The sequence below is a fragment of the Lissotriton vulgaris genome, chromosome 1_1, assembly GCF_964263255.1.
Source record: "Lissotriton vulgaris chromosome 1_1, aLisVul1.2, whole genome shotgun sequence".
In the NCBI taxonomy this organism is placed as follows: domain Eukaryota; kingdom Metazoa; phylum Chordata; class Amphibia; order Caudata; family Salamandridae; genus Lissotriton; species Lissotriton vulgaris.
The window spans coordinates 1,991,314,437-1,991,328,310 of NC_141685.1; positions in this window are offsets into that span (position 1 = coordinate 1,991,314,437).

Below are 13,874 nucleotides of genomic sequence, written 5' to 3' on the forward strand. Positions count from 1 at the left end.
GAACGATTGGCCCCCAAAGGTTTATTACAGCCTTTACCTACCCCTTCTGGTCCTTGGCAGACAGTCACGTTAGATTTAATTGTAGACCTTCCACTTAGTAAGGGGCATGACACTATTTTAGTAGTAGTTGACGCTTTTACCAAGATGGCCCATTTTTTGGCCCTTAAAGGTCTCCCAACGGCTAAACAATTGGTGGAAAGTTTCAATGCTCAGATAATTAGGTTACATGGGGTGCCAAAGATCATTATTTCTGACAGAGGTTCACAGTTTTTATCTCGATTTTGGAAGGCCTTTTTGGAAAGTTTGGGAGTAGAAGCTAGATATTCGACCAGTTACCATCCTGAAACTGATGGTCAAACGGAGAGAGTGAACCAAGAATTGGAACAATATTTAAGGTTGTTTCTTTTGAAAGGGGGTGGTGAATGGTCGGAATATCTGTGGGCAGCGGAGTTTGCACACAATAATGCTAGAAATGTGTCCACAGGTTACTCCCCTTTCTACTTAAATTATGGTCATCATCCAAATTTGGCAATAACTGCAACCAATATTACTGTTCCTGCAGTCCAAGATTTGGTAACTCACTTGACACAAGTTCATGGTTCAGCAATCCAAAATTTAGAACTGGCTAAGCAGCAATATAAAAAATATGCAGATAAAAAGAGAAGAGAAGGCCCAGAGTTGAGAGAAGGAGATGAGGTTTGGTTAAATACCAAGAATTTGAGACTAAAGGGTAATAGAAAGTTTTTACCTAGGTTCATTAGTCCCTACCAAATTGAGAAGCAGATCAATCCAGTGACTTATCGTCTAAAACTGCCAGCTAAATGGAAACTTCATCCAGTGTTTCATGTCTCATTGTTAAAAAAGGTAGTATCAGGCTTACGTAAAACCATTCCTCCAAAACCCATTCAGTTTGAGTCAGGAATTGAATATGAGGTCAAAGAGATTTTAGACTCTAAAAGAGTAAATGGTCAGTTATTCTATCTAGTGGACTGGAAAGGTTATGGACCGGAGGAGCAATCTTGGGAATGTCATTTGGATGTTCATGCGCCAAGATTAGTGAGATCTTTTCATCAACGATTTCCACACAAACCAAGAGAGAAAGAACCATCTTTATTGGGGGGTACTGTCAGAACTCCTTTGCATCATACAAATAGAATAGCAGTTTGTGAGTCCAGAGAAGCCGTGTTTGGTTTGCAAACTTATCCAAAGAGCAACAAATGGACTGTTCTAATAAGGAAGCGGAATTCCAACATGGCCGCCGCTTTGAAACAACTGTAGGCGTTCTAGTGTTCAAATGATTTACAGGTGTTCCGAATTCAGGTGATGCGCGCGGGCGAAAATTACTGCGCACTTCACTGAATTGAATTCCCTGACAGGCTGCGTTTTCCTGCGTTCCTGAATTCTAGTTTAACTAAATATCTTTCCGCTGCGTATGAAAACAATACGCAAGCGGAGCCAAGACAATACCAGAGCCCGGTTCACGTTTGAATTGAACGCGTCCCAGTTTCCTGAGAAAAGACTTTCCGCTGCGTATGAAAACAATACGCGAGCGGAGCCAAGACAATACCAGAGCCCGGTTCACGTTTGAAGTGAACGCGTCCCAGTTTCCTGAGAGACTTCCTTCACCTTGTAGCGTGGCGCATGAAGGAATGCGAAGAGAGCGAGGAGAGCAGAGACAAAGAGAGAAAGCTCTTCAGCTGGTAGCAGTTCAAGAATTACCGGAGAGACTTCAACTGAGATAAGTGGATATTCAAAACGCTTGCCATTTAAAGACTGTGAGAAAGAGAATAATAATTTGCAGAATTTCAGTGTAATGAAATACCAAGACTGTATCAAGATATTCAACTGAGATGTTTTCAGTCACCACTTCTAAGTAAGCCGTCTGAAAGCTGTGAAAACACATCATTAGTCAAGAGCTCTTGTAGGTAGTGTAGAGAGGTTGTTCTAGAGAAGAAAAATAATTGGGATTATCAACAGTGAAGAGAAAGATACAGTGTGTCCAGAAACTTAACTAGGTAAGATATCATTCCGTTAGATGGTAATATACAGTGTAGAACGGTGAGGACTTTTAGTAAAGAATTTGCTTCTTTCAGGTATTCATCGTTAAGAAATAAGGGCACATAAACAGGCAAATTGAAGAGAAGCTCGACACTGGATAAAACTAGGTAAAGATTAAAGCAATACAAGTTAGATAGAAGTTAGAGTAGTTAGGTCATGTGTAATGTATTCTCTCAAATCTTTTTGTGTGCATAACAGGTTCCTCTGAATTGAGTCTGCAGGCAGGCTTACAAGAGGAGCAGAGGAACAGGTCCAGTGCAGTCTCTTCTGTGCATTGTTCTTTATTATTTTATCCACTCCCCTTTCCCTTTGTGGGGTTTACTGGAGCCCAGTTTTTTGAACAACTGACTCTGGGGAATCCTGCAGGGGGCGTTGGGAACTGTCGTCTTCTGTTCCTGTGCAAGGACCCGAATACAGGTACGCTCTGATAACCGCCGAAGGCGAAGGTCGAGAAGCAGATCCCCCAGGAGAACCCCCGTCTTAAGAAAGACTTGTTCAGACCATCTTTTGAGTTCAATAAAACCCGTTATCACTAAGACCCGTCTATTGCCCTTCACTGTTAACCCCGCAAGCACCGAAAAGCTTACAGTGGTGGAGAATGCGGGCATAGAAGCCGTCTGCAAACAGAAGATGGAAACAGTGATTGAACAGCTTGCTAAAGGCCAGGAAAGATTGGAATGGGTAGCCGAACAGCAGCTTACTGCCGCCCAAGCCAATAGAGACTTGTTGAAGGAGGCATTGGCCACGCGAGTCCCTGCACCTTGGGTGGATCCTGTACAGCACAGCGGGGCTAACGAGAGAGTCATCCCCCATGGGTCCGCCGCCATAGCTCTCCAAAAGTACCAACCGAGGGAGGATCCTGACGCTTTCCTCCTCAATTTTGAGCGTGCCGCCAGGGCCTGCGGATGGTGGTGGTGAAATGGCCGTTCATTCTGGCTCCTCTCCTGGTGGGGGAAGCACAGGCCGCCTACCAGGTGGCTAATCCCACGGGAGACACTTCGTATCAGGAGGTGAAGAAGGTAATCCTGGAACATCTGGGACTGGATGCTGAGGCGTATCGCCTGCGTTTCCGGAAGGAGAGGGGCGCCCCAGGGGAGACCCCCAAACCCTGTTCGTACGCCTCAGAATGGCTGCTGACAAGTGGCTGACTCCCACTTTGAGCACCAAAGAGGAAATAATGGACCGCATCTACTTGGAGCAGTATCTTGAGGCTCTCCCCTACCCCACCCAGAGATGGCTAAGGCAGCACCACAACCTTACGGCCGCACAAGCCATCGACATGGCCTCTTCCTTCGCCAGGGCCCAGCCCCGGAATCCAGGATGGGAGCAGGAAAAAGCCCCGAGACCAGCCCCCAAACCAGAGAAGAAACCGCCAAGACAGGGAGAACTCTCCAGACCTCGGCCCTGGCAACCCATGACTCAGGGAACCTCGGGGCCACAGTGTTTCGACTGTGGGAACTGGGGGCACATCGCAAGACACTGCCCCAAGAGAAGACCCCCGGATGAACCTATGGAAGCTGGCTATCTTCCAAAGCCTGTTCTTTTCTCCGCCGAGATGGGAGGCACGTACAGAGTAAGTGTCAGGGTAAACGGGACCTCCATTTCTGCCTTGCTTGACTCGGGGTGTAGACAGTCAGTGATTCAGACTCAGCATGTCACTCTGTCCCAATATATCCCCAGGCAAATGGTGAGCATTAGGTGTGTCCATGGGGATGTACGTCCCTACCCCGTAGCCAACATTCCCATACAGATAAGAAAAGGGGACACTCAGACGGTGAGGGTGGGAGTGCTCGCTTTTTTACCCGAGGACCTCATCATTGGCACTGACAACCCTCGGTTTTTGTCACTGTTTAAGAACAGCACAGACCGTCTACCTAGAGCCCGCTCCGTAGAGAACGGTCCTAGTGACCCCTGTCCGGCCATGCTCACACCGGAACCTTGGTTATTAGACAGGAGCCATGCCCCGGGCGCCCCGTTACAGAAACATAACTAATTTGGAAAAAGAACTCAAACCACTGGAGGTTGACAGTGCCTGGAAGAGACTAACTGATGGTCTCTCTTCTGTAGGTAGTTGGTTTTCTAACATAGGTAAAAGTCTTTTGTGAGTAAAATACTGATGCCAATAGCAGGGATTAGTTTAATCGTGCTAATAATAATAATTTGTTGCAAATGCCAGAAATGCAAAAAGAAGTATGCTGTGAATAAGAGAGGAGTGAAACGGAATGTTGATGAGCTTGAATTGGAAGAGCTGAATAATCAGATATATAAAAAAATGAAGAATTACCATCCTAATAAGTATGCGGAAAACAGGCTCAACAAAAAGTTCATTGAAATCGAGATGGGTGAAATGTGAAAGAGAAAGTTGGCATCTGGTTCGATTAATAGTGATGATAGTAAATATCATCAAATAGGGGATTGATGGAGCAAGGATTCGCACGTTACGCGACTTGCTTGAATTCAAAACACTTGCATAACATTAATATAGTAATCAACTTGTTTTGTTTATTAATCTTGCACTTTTACACTACACGCGGGTGTCCCAGAGACGCTTGCCTTTGTGTTTATTATTCCTAACTACGCTTGCAACTAATATGGTCGCTGCTATGCGGGATTCCAGTCTGCGCATGCGTCGGTCATACCTATGTGATGTGACGCACTCGTAGTTCTGGAGGGATTTTTTCGCTCATGCGCAGTATTGCTAAATATGGCCGCTTTGTTCAAACATGCTCTTTGCTTGCCACTGCTGCTTTTGCTCAGATGTTTATTTCTGCTTAACTCCTAATGCTATAGATATTATAAAGTAAGGGGTGTAGTGAAGCCAAACATGGTAGACAGTGTATTCATTTTTTCTGTGTTTCTAAATTGTTTTCGCTTACTTTTCATGTAACATTCTCCGGGGGCCTGGGAGGAGAGGTGCTACTCCATCTTGGAAGCCCATGTGTCACCAATCACGTGATGGGGGACATGCGAGTCTTGCAGCAGTGGAACTCAGCCAGCTGGCTGCCGAAGCTGAGATGATCCTGGGAACCAACCTACGACCCAGCGAGAAGATTCAAATCTACACCTATAATTGTAACAATGTAATACTTGCACTCTGTACGCTATTGTCTTCATATTCCTATGCCATTGGAACTGGAATGTAAGGGGTGGGTTCAAGAAATTGAATATTAATTGTGGGAACACCAAATTCTAGGTGGTGACAATGACCTAACCACCTCTCTTGTCCAATCCGAAGTTGGGAATCCTTACACTTGCAACATTTGTGTGTGGTCTAGTGACCCGAAAACAGTATAACTGGCCTAGGTTTAGCTAGAGAAAATGTCCGACTTGTCCGAGTAGCTGACCTGTCACTGACCCTACGAACTCTATAGGTGATTGATACAGAGAGCTGCGGAGCACTCTGTCCGTAATTTCCACAAACTTAGTCTGGGGTGGAGAAACCTTTAAGTGCTGGTGAAGCACTTTGCTGGAGATTCGAGAACCCAATCGGGGTTATTGGCAGATTCCTTGCAGAGAGGGCGTAGCGCAGGCATTGCATCCGAAGCTGCAGGTGTTGGTCGTACCCTTAGATGAGTCCAGTCCTGATCCATATCCCGGGGTGATCCTGTCCTAACTATCCATGAGCTGTACCTGCTCGCCTACTGGCATTCCAAGTCCTTGAGGGTCCTTTCCCGCCTTTCCTAACTGACCCGTGGCCAGGGTTAGTCCTCATTCTGTCCTAGGTAAATATAAATTATATGTGGGTGTTCGTCCATCTAAATCTTTCTCTCCTATTTTTCCTAATAAAGCAATCTTGCCTGTGATTTATCTCTGACATTTGAACTCTTATGGAAGTATTTTTCTAGCATGTTCCATATTTTTCCTTACCTTTAGTCAAACCACTGAAACTGTTTTCATATATAGTATGTCCCATTCTTACCCTCCCTATAGGAAATAAGTACTTGTTGATATAGAAACTTTCATGAGTGACGTTTCTCTTTAACTGATAGCGTATTAGGAACGTTACTTTGATTAGTATGTTCCCTTTCTTTACCCGCCTTTAGTAACATTTTGAAGGTCTATTTACTATAATAGCGTGTTTTTAGTTCTCTTCCCTTATATTTTCTAAAATCTAAATGCTTCTTACATTGATTCATAGCTACACTGTATTTCTGATCTTAGTTATTGATAGTCTGATCTGTGTAAATCTTATTCTCATGGCATATGACAATGAAAATTAATAGATAAAGGTTTTTGAAACTTCTTGAGTGTGTGGTTATTACATGGTATAAACAAAATATAAATGTATATGGTATTGGTGTTATCTACTTGAATCTCAATATTAGCTCCTGGTCCTTTGTGATCATAGGTACCTGTTCTCGAGGATTGGTAAGTCAGGTACACGGAAATATATAGAAAGTAAGATCCCCGAATTACTGATAGCGCTGTGAAGGTTACCTGATTTATGGTAAAATAGTGATGGGCCCAGTAGCGTATATATTTGGTAAATAAGGATCGGGTGGCCTGCGCGCTCTATCACAAGCAAGGGGAGGTTGTCTAACAACCTTAGATTTGTCACTCCTAGCACATGCGTAACATTCTTTAACAAGTTCCTCAATATCATTGTCCATCCCTGGCCACCAGAATGACTGTTGAATTCTTCTCTTGGTCATATTCCTCCCCAAATGTCCCTCGTGTGCTATATTCATTATCTTACTTCTCAGTTTAGTCGGTGGTACTAATTTGTTCCTTCTTCATAATTTTCCTTCACTCACACTCTATTCACCCTCAACATGATAAAATCTTCTAAAACGAACATCATCACAATATTCCTTAGCCCATCCATCTGACACACAACTCATGACTTGACTCATCAACTCATCATTTGACATAGCACTGTCCCATTCCTCTTTATCAAATGCTTGTTCCTCATTGCATCTAATTACATCTCCAACGTCTTCCAATTCTCTACAGTAACATCCACTGGCATTCTAGATAAATAATCCTCTACAACGTTCTTCAGACCTTTCATGTATTCCATCTCAAAATTGTATTCAAGTACAGACAAAATCCACCTGGAAATTCTGGGAGTCACATTGCCTTCCAAGCCTCTTCCACCTTTAAACAGGTGCACTAGGGGTTTGTGATCAGTGTGAACCCTGAATTGCAAGCCCCAAAGAAAGTATCTGAAATGCTTGATATCCCAAGAACACGCTAGAGCCTCTCGCTCTATCACAGAATATGACGTTTCTGCTCCCTGAAGTCTCCTTGACGAGAATCCAATAATTCTTTCCACTCCGTCATGAAATTGAGACAATACGGCCCCAATTCCCACCGCACTGGCATCGGTAGTGACAAAGGCTTAGCCTTGACATTAAAATGCCCAAGGGTAGGTGCATGTAAAATTCCTTTTTCACACATTTGAATGCTTCCTGACACGCATCATTCCACTCAAATTCAACTCCATTTTTCATTAGTAATCTTAAAGGTTCCACTACTTCTGAAAACCTATTTATGAACTTAGAGCAATACTCGGCAAGTCCCAGGAGGGACTTCAATTGGTCCTTGATAAGGGGAGTTGGAGCATCATTAATTGCTGAGCCAATACTCTTCTTCGGTTTTATTCCTAAACCTGATATTTTGTGTCCTAAATAGGTCACACAATTTTTTTTCAGTTGACACTTTTCCTTCTTTATCGTTAACCCATGGCTCTCCATGCGTTTCAAGACCTCAGTTAAAACTTTGTCGTGATAATCACAATTCTTTCCTACAGTCAGTACATTGTCCTGAAAACACAAAATGTTGCCCATATTTCCAAAAATCTGCTGCATGATCCTTTGGAACACTGCTGAGGCAGACGCTAAACCAAATGGCATCCTGCAGTAGCGAAATGCCCCCAGCGGTGTTACACATAATGTGAGGTGCCTAGACACTTTATCTAAATCGATCTGATGGTAAGCGGCAGACATATCTATAACGCTGAAAACAGCACCTCCCCCCATTGCTGTCAACATTTCAGATATATTTGGTAGAGGCTGCCTGTCTACCCAAATGTTTCTATTAAGATTGCGCAAGTCCACACAGAGCCGAATCTTGGTTCCCCCATCCTTCGGTGCGACTACAATGGGCGCGAGCCATTCGGAAGCCTCTATAGGCTCAATGATGTTCAGTTTTAACAGTTTATCGAGTTCTTCTCAAAGAGGAACCCTCATTAAATAAGGTACATTTCTTACTTTGTGAACTACCGGTACAGCATTCGTCTTCAGGCTGACCTTATGAGAGAAGTCCACTAATTTTCCTAGTTTGTCAGAGAAAACACTTGAAAATGTTTCCATATTATCAGTTTTAAAACCATAAATGTTAAGAATAGGTAAAGATGTAACCGGTTCCGTTGCATTAGGATTAAGCATAATCCCCAAATATTTTTGATGGCACCAGCCTAACAAACTGGAACCCTGTTTCGTTAGATATACTCGTCCATACACTTTCCTCCCAGAAAAGCTTATTATCATCCACTTAAGTCCCAAGATATCGATGGTCTTCCCACCATAACTAACCGCTCTGATGTCAGGCACATCCCAGGAATTTACATCACTCTCATCACCCCATACTTCAAGATATATTTCTTTGGATAATAATCTATATCAGCTACCTGAACCAGGGTACTTTACGTCCTTACTGTCAAAGTTTATAAGGCAGTGCGGCTTCTCAAGTTTGTCAGAACTTTCAGTAGCTACTTCAACATTACAAATAGATATTGAACTAGCACCTTCTTGTATAGATGATGCTTCAATGCATAACATCAGTTCTTGAATATTTTCACAAGTGTCATCAATCTCATGAACGTATTCAGTTTTAGCATTACAAGCTTTTGCAATGTGCCCTCTTTTTCAACATGCTCTACAGATCGCATTCCTAGCCGTACACTTAGTACTAGATGCAATATGCCCTGGAGCTCCACATCTGTAACACTTAAAAATATGTGAAGTAGATTGTTGGGCAATGTTGGTGGGACGAGACATTCCAAAAGGTTTGCTAAAAGGTGTAGGTTGAAATTTCCCCCCATTCCTTATCACCTTAGTCTCATCAATGCATGCATGAATTTGTGAACCTTTTGAATTCGAATCTTTTGATTCTGAATCTTTTGACATTACATCTTTAGATATTATTGAGTTTAAACACTTATCCATATTCTTAATCCATAGATCTGTATTCTCTAGACCTTTAGCTATTTGTATAGCTTCATCTAAAGTGCAGTCTTTAATAAGTAGTTTCTCCTGCACTCTTTTGTTGTTGGCACATCTAATAATTTGATCACGAATAAGAGAGTCTCCTAAATTTTCAAACTGGCAATTTAAAGACAACCCTCTTAATGCAGCTACATAGGTCGCAATATCTTCATCATTTTTCTGAGCACGACAATTAATCAATCAATCAATCAATCAGGTGTTTTTGTAAAGCTTGCTACTCACCCGCTAGGGTTTCAAGGCGCTGGGAGGGGATGGATCCGCTACTGCTCGAATAGCCAGGTCTTGAGTTGTTTCCTGAAGGAGAGATGGTCCTGGGTCAGTCGTAGGTGGATGGGGAGGGAGTTCCATGCCTTGGCCGCCAGGTAGGAGAAGGATCTTCCTCCGGCGGTGGCTCTGCAACAGAAAAATGTATGCCTTTCCAACACAGTATTAATCTTGGTAATAAACCTTTTCTCCAACATTTGCATGCTCATATCATAAACATTGGTTGGTTGACCATTTCCCATACCATCCTCGTCTCCAATGTAAAGATGACTCCAACTCAGGAAAGAGAGTTGGTAATCTTTATTTGGTAGTAGATGGATAACAAGACCTCCAGCTTCTTTTCCAGCTCCACTGTCTGTCCAGCTCACTTCAAGGAATAACATTCCATTAACCTAGCAACAGCTTAACATTCCATATGAATAAATCCCCTCATAATTGTTGCATTTTAATGTCAGGAGGAGGTGGGTACTATTTGAGGGGACATGATTATGTCTCATACACATGTAGAGAAGGGAGTTGTGGCCGAAAAGGGGGACGCTTGATTGAGAGTCTTGCATAAGGCATTGCCTAACTCTAGTTATATTACAGTATTGTTGCTCCCTGCACCGCACGTCGACACACTCTTCTGGTTAAGATCCGGACTGTGCTGAAAGACTTTTTCATTGGCATTGAGGGCACCAGGGGGGGAGGGAAGTTACTTTTATGAAACATTGACATGGGATGGTGGCATAAATTTGTATGCAATGCAACTTATGATTTGCTGACTGTACATTGCACTGATGTACCGTACAATGATTCAATAAAGGTTTTTGAAAATCAAAAAAAAAACAGTCTCACACAGCGAGATTGCTAAGAGGTCTTTGGAGGCCATGCCCCCTTTCTCCATCACTCTGCAAACACGGCTAGGCTTGTGGTGCACTTTACTCCTGAGGGACCTTGGGGCCAAAAAGCCCTCCTGGTAGCTCCTTTAAGTCATACATAGCGGGAATCCTGAGAGCTGGTCGGAGGTCCGTCCCCCTTTCTCCCTCACTCTGGAAACGCATTCACTAGTTAAAAAAATCATAGACATTCACTGAAAAAACAACAAAGGTTACAAGAACATTAAAATTAGGAATTAACTTTTAAAAAACCTTAGAAATTCACTGAAAAAAACAAAGGCTACAGGGATGTTATAGTTAGCAAATAGAATTAAAATAACCTTGGATATTCACTGAAAGAACCATAGGTTACAAGGAAGTTATTGGTAGGGTCAGATTTCACTCGTAGAAACCAGACAAATTCAGCAGTTATAGTTAGCTAGCTAACTATAATTTGCACTCCCGCAATGCACTGCTTATGACGTCACATATTACATCATTCGTGACATCCAGTGACTGTAAGTGTTTTTGAAATGTTTATGAGTGTTAAATATACATAACAATGTGTATTGATGAATCAGTGGGTGTATGAGTGCCTGTATTGATGATTCAGTATGTGCATGGCTGACTGTGTAAGTGAGTGATTAGGTATCCCAGTGAATGTATGGGTCGCTGACTAGGTTGTCTGAATTTCTGTATCAGTCTGTCAGATGGTGTCTAAGTGGCTGTATGAGTTGGTGAGTGGGTACAAAAGTGAGTATAAGGGTGATTGATTGGTTGTCTGGGTACCTTAATCGGTGTATGAGTGTCTGTGTTGGTGGGTGAAAGGGTGTGTTAGTGCCTGCATGGATGAGTGAGTGGGTGAGTCAGTGGGGCTATGGGCTAGTGAGTATGTAAGAGAAGGGCTATATAAGTGACTGAGTGTGTGGATGGCTGTGTCGGTGAGTGAATGGATGTGTCAGTGGTATATGGGTGAGTAAGTAGATATGTGAAAGGCAGTGCAGGTGAGTGTTGGAGTATATGAGTGACACTATGTGTGAGTGAGGGATTTTGATAGTGGCTGTTTGGGTTAGTAAGTGCATGTGTGAGGGGCTGTATGGGTGAGTGAGTATGTGTTATGTTGAGTATGAATAAGTGAGAGGGCAGGTCTCCAACTTTATAGGTGAGTAAATAGCTGCTTGTCTGTATAGGTGAGTGAATAGGTGTGTGAGTAGCTCTATGAGCTAGGTGTGTTAGTGGTTTTGTGGCTGTATGACTGAATATATCAGTGGCTGAATTAGTGAGTGAGTTGGTGTAGGAGTGGCTGTGTGGGTAACTGAGTGGATGTATGTGTAGAACTATGAATCAGTGAGTGGGTACGGATATGGGTGTATCAATGGTTTTGAGAATGGCAGTGCGGAAGTTGGAGTGGGTGTATGAAAGGTTATATTGGGGTGTGAGTGGATGCATCAGAGATTTTGTAGATGATATCATCAGTGATGTCGTTTGAGATGTCATCAGTGATGTCACTGACCATGTCATGAGTAATGTAATATGTAAGGTGATCGGCAGTGCATTGCGGGGAAACAAGTGATAGTTAGCTCAGCTAACTATAACTGTTGAATTTCTCTGGCTTTGTATGAGTAAAATGTCAGGCGAACTATAAAGTCCCCGTAACCTTTATTTTTTTTAGTGAATTTCTAAGGTTTTTCTTAAATGAAATTTCCTAACTATAATGTCCCAGTAAGCTTTGTTTTTTTCCAGTAAATTTCTAAGGTTTAAAAAAAATTCTATTTCTTAGTTGTAACATCCATTTTCTTTTATGTGAGCCTGTAAAATCTTTCTATTTTCTTTCCAGAAATAGATATTGTATATTTTATTTATACTATATATCACTCATTTTTTGATTTGGTATGTGTTTATCAGAAAGTACGTTAATATCTGATTTTATGTTTAACAATGTTTTGAGTCGGCACAACATTGTTGCATTTACTGTGGAGAATCTGTGCTCAGCAAATGGATTTCACATACTGAAAAATAAACATAAAGACATTTTTTATATAAAGTTAAGTCTAAATATTTAGTAAGATATTGTTTTAACTTTTCTTTCTCTGATCCATTTAGGATAAAACCACCATTGCAAAACAAATTTATAGTTGCAACTACCAATGTCTCCGCGGTGACGTCGGTAGTCATGAAGAGTGCAGGGTTTGTACAAAGTGTAAAACATATAAATAGACACATTCTACAGTATATTTAACAGTAGAGCTTTATTAGTGTAATTTTCAAACTCATATTTTTGTAGTGAGTTTCCAGAAAACTCGTCTTCAAAGACTATTTTCCATTTTCACGGTGATGCAGGGCATCGCAATGATATTGATAGCCAAGGTCAGTGTGAATACGTCACAAAATGACATAACAAATGCATACATTCAAAAGCCACCACCAGATGCAAAACTTATAACTGCAAAATGGGTTATAGCCAACAAACTAAACACATTACTATCTAAACGACTGTATAATAGCATGTACAACTCCCTTAATAGCTCTATAACACAGTACATAACTTTTTCAGTGCAATCGATGACTGCATGCATCACTGTATCACTAAGTCTCTCATTCACTCTATAAGTATTTAAGGGGATCTGTGAGATGGCGTATCAGTCTTTCAATACTTCTGTAACGTAATGTGTGCATGCCTCAGTACATCTATGAGTGGGTGCATCACTGTCACAATGGGTCAGTGATTGGTTGTGTAAGTCTCTCAATCTGCGAATAAGTTCATTTGTAAGTGAGTATATCACTGTCTGACTGGATCTGTGAGTGGATACATCATCAGTTGATCTTCTGACGATTAAACTAGAATCTGCTAAATTCTCCCTAGCATGTGTCATTGTACACCGACCACCTCAACATATGCCTACATTCTCCCAGCAATTTAGTGATATGATTGCCCAACTAGTGATTAACCATACTCGCATTCTAATAGTAGGCGATTTCAATTATTGTCCGGGAGACTCAAAAGAAAGCTCAACTTCCCGTGAACTAACCGATCTCCTGGTCAGCCTAAACTGCACACAGCATGCATTGGCAGCAACCTACATCAAGGGACCCACACTAGACCAAGTATGGTCACAAAATTTAGACATTACACAATTTTTAATTTCCCCCTGCACCTGGTCAGATCATCATTTGATAACTTTTGTGATCTCAAATATTCACGTTGCAAAGATCACACGATCAGGTAGCATGAAAGCCAGAAACTGGAATAGGGCAAACATCGAGACTTTCCACACTCTTCTCTCAACCACGGCCCCCCCATCTCAGGATATTCCCCTATCCATCCAAGTAGAAAATTTAACTTCTTGGCTTGAGTCAGCTAGTGACACGACTGCCCCCTTGAAAACAATCAAAATTAAAAGAGCCCATGATGCCCAACAATGGTTTTCACCAGCCCTTAGAGAACAAAAACTTAGACTCCGACAAG